Below are 13,450 nucleotides of genomic sequence, written 5' to 3' on the forward strand. Positions count from 1 at the left end.
GAACAAATTTTTATTATTGAGATTTTCTTTTAAGACAGCTCTTACTTATATAGGGCTCAACCCCACAACCCTCCTCTTTGAGCCTCTCAAGTGATGGGATTACAAGTATAAGCCACTATGCTTGCCTTTAGATTTTTTTTTAATTAGTATAATTTACCCATCCTAGACCATATTTACCAGATGCTTCTCAATTAATCTAATTTTCATTTTATGGAACATTACAAGAAGTAAAGGAAAGCTTCTTCCTCTTATGAAACTAGGCGTGTGAGATTTGTCAGCATCCTCAAACTAAGACACAGCCTTTACCACCAGATACCCTAGGTCCAGATGTTAACAAGGAGATCTTACCATAAGAAGAAGTAAGGGAAAACATTCTTATTCTCTTAATCAGTAGTAAGAATAATGATGGAGGATACATGGACAAATTTCTGGGGTCTAAAGTGTCAGTGGAGTTCTGAAAGTAGTTTTGGCTTTGGGGAGCTAAAACCTGAATTTCCTTTCTAGATATTTCATGGACTCTGAGCTGCCATGTACTCTATAATAGATTTCTTTTCAATCACCAAATCAGCTCACAATTGAGGACACTGGCTGATACTCAGGATCCTTGGCTTCCTACCTGCCTACCTGGGAAGGTGGCTCAGTGGTAGAGTGCTTGCCTCACATGCATGAGGCCTTGAGTTCGATTCCTCAGCACCACATAAACAGAAAAAGCTGGAAGTGGTGCTATGGCTCAAGCAGTAGAGCGCTCTCCTTGAGCTAAAGAGCTGAGGGACAGCACCCTGGCCCAGAGTTCAAGCCCTATGACTGACGAAAAAAAAAAAAAAGGCAGGAAAAAAGACTGGCATGCCCTCACCAACACTTACAGGAACTCTGTCTTTGTCCCTTTAATTGGCAAATATCCTAAGAGTTGTCACTGTGCATGATGTCCTGATTGAGAATTCAGTTTTCTCCATATGACTTCAACCCTCATCCTCTACAAGAATATAGTGAGACTCTGGGATTGCCTACAGCCATGAAATCCACCTCATTTAACTCTACATCTTACTCTTTTTCTTTCATCTCTTAAAATAGTTCATTCTCTCTTTTTTTTGCTTACTTCATATTGATTGTATCTTTTTTCTTTTTTTTTAAGTTGGTCCTAGGTCTTGAACTCTGGGTCTAGAAGCTGTCACTAGGTTCTTCAGCTCAAGGCTAGCACTCTACCACTTGAGCCAAGCACCACTTCCGGTTTTCTGGTGGTTTATTGGACATAAGAGTTTCATGGACATTCCTGCCTGGGCTGGCTTTGAACTGTGATCTTGCGATGTCAGCCTTCTGAGTAGCTAAGATTTCAGGTGTGAGCCACAGGCAATGTCTGGCTTGATTGTATCTTTATAATTGCCCTTGTTGACCTCTGCAATCTCACTCCTCTGTGCTCATTTTTTCCTGTAATTTTTCCAAAACATGATACATTTCCGTGGCTTATAATGCCATTTGTTTTCTGGAGAAATGTATATGTATGTGTATACAGAGAAGTCATGGTGTACATGCGAGTCATGAGTATACACGTGACACTGAGTTCTAGACTTGTATTTTAAACTTCCACTGCCATCTTGAATAACATATTTATCCTCTGAAACATGATTCTTCCTTCACCTTTTCACCCTACTGAATGGCACTGTCACTAGCCTATTTTTAAGTCAGCATATTTGAAAGCATTCTGGATTTCTTTTGTCTAATTTCTCACATACATTCCACCAGGAATACCTATCAATTAGCTCTCACGATTTCTCTGTTGTTTTTCTCTTTCTCTCTTTTAACATTATTGTAATCTCCCACTTGAATATTATAATAGCCCCTTTCTCCATAAGATTTTGACATTAATGAGAGAAAGGTTATGATTGGTGTTGAATTGCTTTCTATTTTCTATGACTTTATACATAGTAGGTGTTCAGTAAATATTTGACGAATGGAACATTTAATCACTCAGAGTCAACTGGCAGCTAGTTGAGCACTAGCTTGTTCTGGAAAGCTGAATAAAACTTAGCAGATGGTGATATGAAATAGATTTTATAAATAAAATTTAAAAAATCCCTAGTATCATGGGTGCCAAGAAAAAAAATTGAGTGGAAAGATAAAATATTCCAAGAGGGTAGGCTGAGAGGTACAATAGTGACATTATAATAGATCTTATTTTCATTGTAAATCATTTTTGGTTACAACATTTCAATCTAAGGAACTATGCCTGAATGATATAACAAATCAAATGAATTATATAACAAATCATAATTAATCAAGCATCTATTTATGTGGACCTATCAAGTATATAGCAATAAACCAACAAAACAAAAACCCTACACTTAGGAACTTTGTGACTGAGTTAGGGAGGCAGAAAATCAAGTAAAGGAAACACTCTCTCTCTCTCTCTCTCTCTCTCTCTCTATATATATATATATATATATACCTATATATATATATTGCATATCAGTATATATAGATATATACTGATATACACCAAATAGAAATAAAATAGAAATGAATATGAAATGTAGAATAGTGATTAATATGTTAAATTGAGTGCCCAGAGAAGGCCTCGTGGAGAAACTGACTTCTAAGTAAAGAAAGTGAATGTGATGAGGGAGGCAGTTATGGGACATTCATGGGAAGAGGGTTCCAGGAAGGGAGGAGAGTAAGTAAAGGTGTTGAGAAAGTAATAGCTTTTCATACTTAATGGCTTGCAAGAATACCAATGGCTTATATGGACTGAAAAAAAGTGAGAGGAATAATAAACTAACTTAGAGGTAAGTGAGGGTAGTGGTAGGATTGTTCTTGAGTTATAGTGATGGCTTTGGTTTGGTGTTTAACACTGCAGAAAGCTATCAGAAAGCGTTTGAGTAGAGGTGTATGCCACACAGGATCATGAAACATGCTCCAAAATTGTTAGGCTCTCTGGTTTGCTAGTGAAGGAACCAAGCCTCCACCACAAATCTAGGCTTAGAACATGTTAACCGTATGATTTCTGATGCTTTGCTCAAAATCTATAAATTAAGGAAAACATCACCGAGAATTGGATAACAAACTAAGGCCCAAGACCACTTACAATGATCACTTTTCCTTGTTTTAGGGCAAAACTCTTCTAAAAATATTAAAAATAAATATTACTTTTATGTTCTATAATTGCAATTGTTTTACTATTACTCTTTTTATTGTCATTAATCTTGCAATTGTTCTGTTATAGAAGCCAGAGTTGGATAAAAATATTAAAGTCATATCTAATATTATTTGATTTTATTTTTCTTACAGTATGATGAAGTTATTTTGCTTCCTTGTAGTTTTATTGTTGTAAACTTTGTCAGTGGATATATTGGATAATATAGACTAGAAAGTCAGTATAATACAAATATTTTATGAGTTTCAATGCTTTGTTTTCAGATTTATCTCATGTATCTATTTTGCTTGAACATTTCATTCAGTGTTATATGAGAATCCTATTTTATTTGTGCTGTATAAACACAGTGGGTAATCAGGTAAACAGGTAATCAATTCTAGCAAAGCTACATTCCAATATAGATAGGGCATCATAACACTGTACATTCAGTATTACTACCTAAGTACTACAAAAACTGATAACACAGCACAAATTTCCAAAGATATTACTATTATTCACAGCAGTTATTGGAATTTATCTTTTAGATATGGTAAGATTGGTAGCCAATGTATTCAATGTAATTTCAGATAAAGATGACAATCTAATATGTCTGAGCTACTTCAACTTGTCTTCAAAGTATGTGTTTCTAACAGTTCTATCAGGTTGTGGTTTGTCAGATCAATACTTATCCAATCATTAACACTAACTTAAAGTGTTTTTGTTGTGTATGTTTTGGTCAGGTGATACCTTATGTCTAAGCTAGCCTTGAACTCTAAGGGACAAGTGATCTTTCTGTTTCAGTTTCCCATAAAACGGGGATTATAGTAACATCCCTCCATACCTGGCTCATTTGAATTCTATTTTATACCAGTTCATACAGTCTTGAACATAAACAGGAGTATATAACTGGAAAATTCAGTTGACTTGAGTGTCGTGCTATTCAGGAATCCACACAACATTGTAGTACCTAGAATTTGTCTTTTTTCCTTAGCTCTGCCCCTTCTCAACATTAACACAAAATTTCAGTGACTGTAAAAAACCAAAGTAGTTACAAGAGCTTCAGCCTTAACTGTTTCAGGTACAAGTGCAATAGGATAAAAGATTTGAGTTTTCTATCTAGTTACTCCTCAAATTGTCCTTGTCTCTGGCTCTGTCAGAATTCTGAATCTAATTGGTTAGACAAGAATACAATGCCTACTTTTCTAGCAATGGTCATTTTAAGTATTTTTTCTAGGACTATTCCCAAGAGGGAAACCAGTTGGCTACTACCAAGGGGCAGATAATAGATGTCAGTAGCTAAGACGCAGCAAATGTTCACAACAACTGGACACACACACACACACACACACACACACACACACACACACACGGACACTTCAATTTGGTTTTCATCCTCTAGATGAAGGGATTTAGACTTTTGGTCTGCATTTGTGATTTTGGCTATATTACTGTAGCTTGATTTCCTTTTAAAAAAAGACAGTAGAGATGTGTATTTCACAGTGCTTATTAAGATTAAATGAAGTAAAATCTGTGCAGTACTTAGAGTATATCAAGTACTGGGTAAATGTTAGCCATTATTGTTGCTTAGGTTTGTCCTTGATATTGCAGTCTTCCAAAGCCTTGGCTTTTTAGTTTTGCTTATAAAATTAGAGGAGGAGTCTACCTTGCAATATAAAGTCCGTGTTACATAATCTTATGCTTTCATAAGCCTTTGGATGACCCGTGTCCTCTAAGACAGTCTTTCCTATGGAGACTTTGAAGCTGGAGTCCTGAAGCACAGCAGGAAGAGCTAAATTTCTCCATGACTTCAGTGAAAAAAATTACATAATTTTGCTCTTATGATATTCTGAATGAGAAAATAAACTCTGTCAAAAATGAGGTTAAGAAATATGAACCTTGCAGAGTAGACTGTAGTTGTAAAAATAAGGCAGAATGGTCCACAGCCTGACCCTCTACTCCTGCAATACTGTTTCATACTGCATGTGCATTTAACATTGAGCAAAATTTACTTTTTGTCTAATGACACTGTAAGTCACAGTGTCTACTGAATAATGTATACTACATAGAAGAGCAGACTGCAGAGTCATCAACTATCACTGATTTCTGCCTAATTTTATAATGTATCCCATGTAATAATCTACAGAAACTGCTCAAATGAATCTCACACAATGAGTAGTTTTTATATAGCTACCTTGTTATTCATTTTTCTGCTTTGTTATCTAAAAGTAGAATTGCCTTTATTCATCTAGAATAAGATGAAGATATGAGATGGCTTATCTTTTTAAATGAACTAAAATTTGACTCGAAGCACATTAAGTTTACGCTAGGATTCTATGAGCTGCAAATATATTGCCTTCTTCATTTGCTCATATGCTTTTGTAATCAAGAGACATGATAAGAGATGCATGCTCGTGTGCCTTTGTAATTGAGAGACCTGATAAGAGATGCATTTTGATTTAAAGGTGTGCATATACACATGAGTACACACATATATATGTGTATGAGGTACAATTCTATGTCTCATGTCTCGTTGTGCAATTGGACATGAGTAGTTAGTTCACAGATCTTACTCAGGACTGCTTTTAAAAAGGAGTTCCTGTTTGGGCAAAAAATCAGCAGTGGTATCTAAAACTGAAGTCTAAGACTGAAAAAAGTAATCAATATTTCATTTAATAAGGACTTAATTAGATGATTGTGTGGCTGTCATCGACAGGCATTGGCATACTTCTTATCTGAAAGCTTCGCATATTCTTGGCAAGGATCAAACATACACTTAAAAGTCTCAGATATATCATCGATGCTCTCAATCTCTAATTTGTGAATTTCTTGAGGCTCAAGAAATTCCCCTTATACTCAGGGGACTTACCTTGTTTATCTTGCTGACTTAATTAGCTTTGAACTATGAATGTCCGTACTTCTCTTTCCAGACAGAGCTATCTCCAGAGTCTAGACTGGAGCAAATTGGAACAATTGCCCAGGGCTCTGCTCTGCTGGGGAAACCCAGCAGCTGGGTTTGCTGCTACAGAGTATAAACGAGGGGGCTATGAGTTAACACGACAGAGCACAGTTGTCAAAAAATAATTAATACAGTTTGTAAAGAATCTTGTATTCTCAACTTAGGTTGCCCCGTAAAAAAGCAGTAACTCTAGTCGCCTAAACACGGTGAATCACTGTTAATAAACTCTTTCTCTCTGCTTTAAGTACCCTTTTAAAATCATGCCTGCATGTATTCATTCAATGGACATTTATCAAAGTCCAACCTTGTAATCTTTTTTTGGGGGGGGGGTGAGGTTCTGAGGTTTATACTCAGGGCCTTGGGCTTGATTGGCAGACATTCTATCTCTCTCTCCCTCTTTTTAACTTTTGAACCTTTTTACTTTTGTCACAAGATCATTGTTATACTTTAGTAAATACAGCATCATATAATGTGTTTATTAAAATTGCAGTCTTGGTTTGCTTCTATAGAGATTCACATTCATTAGTAGGTGAGTATCATATGTCTGTATTAAAAATATCTAAAATAGTTCCTATCTTAATTGTTGAGTCAGTTCACTTGCCACTGGAGTAACTAACAACTAACATAGTATCTGCCACATAGTAGTTCCTCACTACGCAATTGTTGAACGTTGCTGAATTATTAAAAGCTGTGCTATATACCCCAGGATCTAAAGCTGATATTATCACGAGAGCTTCTGTATCCACTAGTGTCATAGAAAAGAACACAAGGCATAGCCTAAGGAGTAACTGAACAAAGTTTAATGAAAAGTCATGTTATAGACCTGTACAAGGTAAAGGAAACCATGAGAGATGGCAAAACACTCAAACCCTAGCAATAGCCATAAGGAGCTGCTCCCCTTAGCACCAAGATTGCAAAAAGCCTCTTTTTACTAGAAGCCTGTGGATGTACAGACACGTCAGAGAGGTTTGCTGGCAGAAGGTAGCCAGGGGATAAGCACACTGACATTTCTCATTCTCTGATCTAAAGATTTCATGAATCAAAACATACCAGCACCCAGAGAGCAAGGGAGTCAATGGTTGTAATGCTTCTGCTCTCTTGACACAAAACACAAGGAGAATGTGGAGAGTGGCTTCCTTCCAGAAGCTAACAGCTTCCAATCACTCTGTAGTTAACTAGTAAGCAATGTTTGGAGAGAAAATAGCAAATGATGCTTATTCTTTTGTCAGTTATCTGTGTCTATGTGGCTGAATGTATGCCAATCCTTTCAAATAGTCCTACACGCACCAAGGATAAGCCCACTGCGTGAACACCAAGACAGAATTCTAATGAAACCAACATCTCCATTTTCAAGATGATGGCAAACTCCTAAACACATGTACACATATGTTCTCCTGAGAGTATGCTCACACATATGCTTCCATTGGATTCACAAGGTCTCCTGAAATATATTCCTTGTTAGAACCTAGAAATTTGAAGGTATATAATTAATTAAATCTAACATGAGCTTTTGGTAATTGAACATCTGTACAACTTAATTGTGATCAATAGACTAGTGAGTCCATTGTGCTAAAATAAATCTCTCATGCTAAAATGACTCAATATTTTAACGTCAAACAACACAGAAGACTGTTTAAAGAGTGTGTTTACCCCTACATCACTTTTATAACTTTCCTAACTTACATTTTGGCATCTAAAACTGCAAATAATCCTTACTCATCTAACAATTTTCAGCTTTTGACCTCATTTTCTCCACTCCAATGCTTTAAGGCCTAGGATCTAGTTGAAAATCATTAAACTCACTATTTTTAGAGCAGCATGGAATTATGAACCAAAACTTAATGATAATGAGGACAATATTTCAGAGGAAGACAAACATCTCCTCTGATTCCTTGCCAAAAATATGCTGCAGAGATGAAGACCACCCAGGAGCTCCAATTGACACATGATGCATCAGCCCATGTGTATTTTTTAAAAAAAGATTAGAAAGGAAGAAAGAAATGAAGAAGAAAGACATAAAGAAAGATGGAAAGAAGGAATAAAGAAAGAATAAAAATAAGAGAGAAGAAAGGAAGGGTGGGAGGAAGGAAAGAAAGGAAGGAAAGAGGGAAGGAAGTAAAGAGTGAAGGTAGGCAGGAAAGAGTGAAGGTAGGAAGGAAGGAAGGAAGGAAGAAAGGAAGGAATAAGTGGGAGGGAAGGAAAGTATGGAAGAAGGGAATGAAAGAAAGAAAGAAGGAAGGAAGTAGGGAAAAAGGAAGGTAGACTCTATGGAACACTTGTTTTTCTTTTAGTCTTCAAGTAGTTGTACAAAGGAGTTGTCATTTACCAAAGCAGTTTATGAATATAATGCCTCTTGATCAATGTCACCTCTTTCAACATTCTCCATGGAACATTTGAAACTTGGATTCAATAGAGTGTTTCTAAGTAAAATTTACCAAGTTTCCACTTCCATTTTCATTCTCTATGATAAATTATTAGTTATGGTAGCATATTCTATAGAAGTTGAATTCCTGTACTTCTAATTTAGTTTAGGAATTTGAGGACAGATTTAGGGAAAAGGTGGAATCTGAATTTGACCTTGGAGGAGAGGATATTTAGGGGGAAAGCAAGTATGAAAGGCCCTCCAATGACATCCAAGTGAGGTATATGGAAGTAACAGACAACCATTCTGAAATGTATGATGTATCTGGGAAATGGTGACTCAATCACCGGCCAGAAGACCAACCTGGGTTCAAGAATGTATAAAAAATGAAGCCAGAAAGACATGTTGGAATAAGTTATGGGAAGATGTGAATCTCTTAAAACCTTTTGGATTTTTATTTTGGTAGTAGAGAATCATTACATGTATTCAGTAGGGAGTAGAAAATAAGAGGGGAGGTGAACCCTTTAGCTTTGTATTATAAAGAAATGGGTAGAGCATATAGAGAGGAAAAGTCCAACTGCAAGTAGTGGGAGAAACATAACTTGCCATTTGGGAACAGTCCCTGTGGATGGAGGAGAGTGGTAAGAGGTCCAATGTCAAAAGGAACAATGAGAAGACCAGTCAAAGAATTGGATGTGAGGCATGTGGGAGAGGGTGCTAAAGATATCCAAAGTCTGGAGTTTCTGGTTTGGATGACTCACATGTTTGACAGACATGAGACTTGTCTATTTCCTTCCTCCTTTCATTTGGTCTCTCCTTACAGCCACTCCCTTTATTGTGATATCAGATACAGAATATTTGAATCTCTGTTGAAGTGTTCCACTCCAAAATTTAGGCAACACCAAATGTCAACCTTGCTTATTACAACTGAGATTAAATTGCCCTAAAAAAAGTTTGTAGAGAAAAGACAGGATTGGAAAGAGGATAATATAAGATAGCCGAACAAAGTGTAGAAAGACAAAGATTAGAAATAACTTCCATTGCTGGGTCAGGTAGAGAATGGAGTTGGATCTGGATTTGGGGGATATAAATTGTCTTATTTGAGTAAATAGAAGTCAGATCTGATAGCATTTCCCATAGTGGTTGGTTTGAATAAACAGCACCAAAAAATCTATTTAGTTCTACTTTCAATCCAGCAGATAATACAGAGTTGGATATTCATGAAATCTAAATGAAATAGCAAGAATCATTATTTTCTTCTAGGGCAGCCTAGTCAGGAATTTTCGTACGTATGTGTGTATGGTGTGTGCAGACACGTGTGTGTGTCTACACCTCAGAAATTTGTTTCCCTTTTTAATTAAACAAAGCCCATGTTTGTTGGCTTTTAGGGTGGGCTGAAAGGCCCATCTGTTTAACTAGGCATTTGCCTGGTATTGCAGGGGGAGGATTGGCAAGTGTAAGTGTGAATTTGAATACCAGATACAGGCTATTTAAAGCTGAATTTATCTTTCATAAATTTACCCAGCGGTGCTCAGCAATAGGTAATTTGGAAAATAATCATAGTTTGTGCAAGTGTTTTTTTTTTCTTTTTTTTCCTAAAGGTTGAATGCCCTGTGATTGGAAGAAGAAATAGACTTTAAGAGTTCATCTCGATAATACTTCTTTTGCTTCAGGTTGTACCACGGTGATGGGCAGAACACTTCAATAATTGCTTTTGATGTCCTGGAGGGCAAAATGATCTTCTATTTCACCTGATGTAGCAAATAATAAAGAAATATTTCCTTGAACATATGTGTTAAAGCAATCGGCATCTAGGACCAGGGGTTGTCAATCTTTGAGATTTCTAAAAGGAATGGCAATTTATGATGTGTTAGGGTAAACAGTTGGATTACATTTCTGCTCTACGTGTTCCATCAGGTAAAATCATTGTGATTACAGGAACTGGAATTGTGAGTAAGTTATGTGCTAAAAGGTTGAAAATGTAAAACAAGTATCTCTGTGCTTAACTACTAATCCCTTTTTGTATCTCTGCTGAATAAACTACAAAAAACGGGCAGGGGAGGGTGTTTAAATAATATATTATTATGTCATTTTGATAAATAATAAGCAGCAATTCAGCTTGAGGAAGTGTTTCATCAGTTGTCCAATCATGAGAAAATAGTCCAGAATTCAAAGCACTATGAAAGATTAGAGAGAGGTTATTTTATTGGAAAGTTGCTTCTTTTGCTTGCATTTTATTTCCCTGAAAATGTTTCTGGTGTGCCCTACAAGACGCAGGTTGCCATTTGAACATCCACACTCCATTGTTTAGGAATGCATTGCTATTAAAAGCAAAAGAGGAGCATGGTTTAAAGAGCTTTGCATGTGTTTGACAGCAGAAGATAATAAATGTAAATACATCTTTAATATTTCCCCTAATTCATTTTGTGCCATGCAAATGTCAGAAATGGAAAAACAAATCAACAAACATTTGAAGGCAAACAATATACATAACTTATTTTATATATTAAAAACAACTGTCAAACAATTATGACCTCATGTATTAGTTGGTTGTTTTGAAATATTCTTACTAGAGTTAAAAAATGCTACGAGGGCCTTTGAGCTACAACATATTGTGTCAATCAAGAGCATATGTATTATATCTCCAACATGAGGTAAAAATTTTCTTCATAAATTATTTCATAAATAAATAAGTAATTTGCCTGAAAAAAGTGTACCAAAAATATTTGTGCTTTTATTAAGTTCTCCACAGGTCTTTTGTGGTTCATGTAAATGGATTGATGCAGACAACATTTTGATCGCTCTATTCTTACTTAAAATAGCAAAAGTAGAAGTTATTCTTCATTTTTCAGGCAAACTTCAGGAATATTGAGTCCGTGAAACTTCATTCATTAGATTTTTAAGTGACCATGAATTTGTTGGCTTAGATACCTGGAGTGAAACTTTATCCTTTCAATTAAAAGTCACAATTCACCCCTAGACCTTTGGCTTTACTTTTTCCTATAGTACATAATTTTGGGTACACTTAATGGTCAGATTTTATATTATTACAGGTGGAAAAACACCAGCCATCTCAAGGGCTTTGTGCTTGCAAAAGCGTGTAATTTAATTTTTTGAACCAATTTAATCAATGATTGTTTCATGTGAGTAAATTTACACTCTTGGCGACTGCCTTGGATTTGAGGGTGACTGAGAGGAAGATCATTTCCTCTCTTAAAATGTCATCTTAAATCTTGGGGAGCAGTAGGAGATTAGAGGACTATTTAACTTTGCTAAGATGCAATGGTCTCAGATCGGTCAGTTATATACCAGCTTAAGCAATTTGAAGTGATATTAACCCATTAAAACCCAAGTTTGACTATATGGATATATATTTCATATTTTATTTGACTGAATATTTTCAGTTAGTCATGGCTAAGGAATGTTACACTTCAATCCTTATTACTTTTCTGAATAAAATTGCTTCTCACTGTGCATGCATATTTCCATAAAAGTCGGCAAGTTAATTTATGGCTTAAAAGAAAATAAAAGGTCTATATTCAATATAAGAATACTTTTTCTTTCTTTCTTTCTTTTTTTTTTTTTAGGGGAAATTGGTGGTGGACAGCATAAATGACTCCAGTGTGGAAGTATGCAGGGTGTTATTAATAGTTGACTATGAGATTTACTGAAGATTTTTATATTAATTTTCCCTGCATGAAGGACCATATATACATATAAATCTAACTATGTTTGCTGATTCATTTGAATTAAAGATAACATTAATAACTGTATGAAGTTATGAAGTTCTCTCTCTTTATGGAATTTATTATTTGCCTCAATTGTGAAACTGCATTTTGATTACTCTTTCATTTGACTAGTTTCTTTACTGTGAAAGAGTTTATTGCTTTTCTGTTCATAAGGACTATATGTGATATGCTACTGAAATACTTCTGGCATAAATATGTTACTAAAAGGAATCCCATATGTGTTTGAATAGCTGCATTAAATAGAAATAAAGATATAACATACAAGGGAGCAAGGTTCTCAAAGCACATTTTCAGTTTCAGTATTTTTTTAAAAAAGTATATATATATATATATATATATATATATATATATATATATATGATTGGCTTTTTCACTCCTGATAATTTCGTGTATCGAAAACATACTCATCTTTTTCTTTAAATGATGCAAGGATCATTTAGCGAAAAAATATTTTGGAAGAAATTACTTCATCTTTAACCAGCTCATGATTGTACCTATCTAAAATTATAATTTTAATCATTTTGTAGTTTAGAGAGAGGAAAGGATGTTTCTCCTTTTAGCACAAGATTAAACTGACTTTCACCAGAGGAAAAACATGGCACTTAAAGTCACCCAACTGAAGAAAATGAACTCCAAACGCCCAAGAACCAAGAAGTATTTACTTGGTTTTTAACACCTCCTATACTTTGAATTCTGTCATGGTAATGTTTTATGCATTGTTGATCTTTAAAAGTTGATAGAGAGGGAGGAAGTGAGAGTGAGAGAAAGAAAAGGGAAAAGAAGAAAAAGAAGGAAAGAAAGGAAGAAAGACAGAAAGAAAAGAAAAGAAATCCTGGTTCATTTCAATGAAGTTTGTCTTAAGACGATTTCTCTTAACAATGAGAATATGTGGAGTTGTGAAATATGAAAGAGACTAGCATGCGTAATTGAGAAAGAAAGAGTTCCATACAGATAAGGATTGGTTTCTAAAACCCCCAAGAGCAGTATGTCTGAATCTGGCAGTATTTGAATAATGTCTCCTTTTTTATCTATTCTGTGGTACCCCCTTAAAGCACCCATTGAGCTTCTGGCTTTCTCAGTTCAGAAAACCATAGCAACCTCAGTTCACACTTCTCCAACTCAGGATAGAGTTCAAGTTGTTCTCCTGGGGCTGGCTCTCTCTTATCATCCAAAGCATGGGGGGGAATCCTGACCGCCACCAGCAGCCACGAAGTATCCTAGGACTCTGGGCTCCTGACAGAGGCGGGGGGGGGGGG

This window comes from Dipodomys ordii, unplaced genomic scaffold, assembly GCF_000151885.1.
Source record: "Dipodomys ordii isolate 6190 unplaced genomic scaffold, Dord_2.0 Scaffold17, whole genome shotgun sequence".
Lineage (NCBI taxonomy): Eukaryota > Metazoa > Chordata > Mammalia > Rodentia > Heteromyidae > Dipodomys > Dipodomys ordii.